Raw genomic sequence first — 3,540 nt, 5'->3', positions numbered from 1 at the left:
TTATCTCCTCTTGAGTCGCGTATGATTCCTTTGATTTTTTTTTCAAATTTTTTATAATTTTTTTGTTTTGATTTTAGGTTTTGTTGTTTTTACTAATTTGAGATTTGATTTCTTGGATTGCAGTGCAGGAGGTCTAAGTGAGTCTTACGTTTTGTTGGATTGCATTGCAGGAGATCCAAGCAGTAATTTTTGGTCCTTGTCGCATTTTGGTGTATAGAAATTATACATAATTAGTTGTAAAACGACCAAGCTGGCTGATATTTACAAATAGCTGTAATCTAGTTGAGTCTCATTTTATTTGTAAAGTTTAACATACAGACTTAAACAAAATTAAGCATATGCTGTAATAAAGTGGTTATATAGCATGACAGTTTTTAGTCTAAAGTGCAATCACTAGTGAAATAATTTTTGTCTGAAGTTCATCTTTAAATTGGTTCAGAGATAGCGCTATTCTGAGAGAAAAGTTCATGAAGAAAATAACTACATAAGTAACTTCGGTAACAGAATTTGACCTTACCTTAATTCCACCTTTCTGAGAGAAAAGTTCATTAAGAACAATAGTTATCAAATCAATTTGACTTGATGATATATAATATGTATGCTATACTATCTGCATCATTTTAAGTTCAACCATCAATATGTAATTAGTCATTAGATATATAAAGTTTTTCGAATTTGAACTTTGAATGCATGCGGTGAGTTTTTTTGGACACTGAAGTCTCAGACTCGTTATGGTTGTTTATGGGCATCACTGTTGTTGAAACCTTCGCCCATGCCTAAGTTTAATTAGAGAAGTCTAGAAATCTTATCAAATTTTACCACATAAAACAGGCTAAATATTAGAAAGTTACCACCTTAAGTTTGAACAATTATCAGATAACCAACCTCTTATGACTTGCTAGTGTTTGGTATGATACAGTTGACCAGCTGCTAATTTACTCTCTGGGTCTTTATTCTCTTTTGGTTAATTTATTCTCTTATGATACAGTTGACCAGCTGCTAATTTACTCTCTGGGTCTTTATTCTCTTTTGGTTAATTTATTCTCTTGTGGGTAATTACAAGTTTTATTGTGTTATATATCATGATTTATGAATCGAAAGTCGTTACCCCTAGTTTCCCATCTAATAATGTTGGATGTGAGTCTCTTCTGATATAAACTCACGCAATTCTAGTTTGATGTGAAAATACTTTTTACATCTAAAGAGAATAACATGATTTATGTTAGGAGCATGATATACATGCAATAATTATTAGATCTGTCCGGGGAGGAGTCCCCTTCTCGTACAGGTTAGGAATACAGTAGTGTATCATCTATCATTGTATACTTTATGCATTTTTATTCCTTAAAATTTTCAATAACACGTACCGCATTGTTCTTCGTGTACAATAAGAGTATGTTGTTTTGCGTATCGATTTATAATCGATCTATGCGAGTGATCCACCCTACTACTACTTTTGCGATGGTTTCTAGGCAAATAATGAAATCTTGTAGAAGGCGGGTTCCTACTCGGGTGCAAAGCCAGATTATGAATTTTTTGGCCACTCAAAAGGCATTTACTGGTAGTGGAGAGAGTAGCCGATAGGTATACTTATTATATATGTGAAATATGATTACACACAATATTATGTGATTCTAAATTTAAATTATTTTGTTGTTAGAGTAGAGATGATGCTATTAGGAGCACGAGTCGTAGGGATGGAGCCGCCAGTGGCGACGCGGACGATGACATGGATAGGGCGGATGACCTATCTTAGTGAGTTATATCCTAAACCCGTGTTTGTATATTGGACATCTTTATATTGGAGATTATGATATGCGTGTATGGTTTGTTGTGGAAAATTTTGTGGATTTAGAACTTATGATATGTGTGTACGGTTTGTTATGGGATTTTTTGTGGATTTAGAACTTATGATATGCGTGTATGGTTTGCCCTAGGAAATTTTTGTGGATTTAGAACTTTTTGTGAAATTTGAATGTACATATTTCGAATATTTGTGAAAATTGAATGTACATATTTCGAATATTTGTGAAAATTGATTGAATGAGAGATGTTTGTGAAATTTGGATTGTATATATTTCGAGATGTTTTGGAATGTGCAAGAAATGTTGTTGCTTGCAGATTTGTATGTACAGGGAATTGATATGTACAGGAAACTGAATATAATCAGCTTAATTTTTTTTAGCTGCTAATAATTATCACTGACGGGAACCCCGTCTGCGATAATTATTGCTGACGGGAATCCCGTCAGTGATGTATATAACATCGCTGATGGGAATCCCATCAGCAATAACTATCGCTGACGGGAAACCCGTCACTGACGGTTTTTTAGCTGCTAATACTTATCGCTGACGGGATTCCCGTCAGCGATAAGTTGTTCAGCGCTGACGAAGTGTCATCAGCAACAATCATCACTAACGGACTTCCCATCAGCGATGTAGTAAACATCCCTGACGGGAAACCCGTCAGCGATGTCTCATTATCACTGACGGCTTTTGCCGTCAACATTCTTGCCGTCAGTAATACACATTACTGACGGATCCCCGTCAGCGATAGTTCTTCCCTGACGGGACTATTGCTGACGGCATATCCTTGACGGGGTGCCGTCAAGAATACTTTACAATTATCCCTGACGAATAATGTAAGGCATTACTGACGGGAGAAGCCGTTCAACGAAGTGCCTGGATACAATGCTTATGTTAAAGTCGACTTCCATATATATAAGCAATGTATATTATTGATTAATATTATATATATTATATATCATTATATATTATATATATATATACTATATTATATATATATATATAATATTATATATATATATAGAATATATAAGCCATTGACGGTTATTAGACTTTGATGGATAAGCTGTATGTTTAGGTGGACTTTATTAAATATATATATTATATAAAGAAAAATGAGGTATGCTTGTGCCATAGCGACAAAAATTCTAGTGGCTCGGTAGTGACGGTGACTAATTCACATCACTTATTCAAGATGCGTTTGCGCATGATCACCATGCACCTTACCTCAACATGTGAATTGTGCGGCCCCATTTGCATGAGTGTTTAGGGGATTGTGGCCTAACCATCACTAGCCAGCACAAATTTAAGCTGGGTACCAGCATATCCAATTCTACTATATATATCATATACATATAATATATATTATATAGTATATATATCATAATAGTATATATAAGCTATTATATATATATATATATATTATATATATATATATATATATATATATATATATATATATATATTATATATAATAGGAGAGAGAGAGGAGAGAGAAGAGAGAGCTAAACTCCTATCCACTTACAGTGGAGTAGCGAGGCCGTTTGTTCACGCAAACTTTTATCACTCATCTATAGTCTCAAGATTTCTGTGCCATCAAAAAGATGTATTAAATCTTAAAGATTCGTCATATCTATTCCGGATCCCAATACAATATCAACGTGTTAAAAACAGTTGTCGTGGATGACTTATTTCCTATCCTACTTAAGTTGACATAAGCCTTTAATCCTCTCTT

Source organism: Asparagus officinalis, chromosome 3, assembly GCF_001876935.1.
Source record: "Asparagus officinalis chromosome 3, Aspof.V1, whole genome shotgun sequence".
NCBI lineage: Eukaryota > Viridiplantae > Streptophyta > Magnoliopsida > Asparagales > Asparagaceae > Asparagus > Asparagus officinalis.
Note: the sequence above shows the minus strand (reverse complement) of the source record.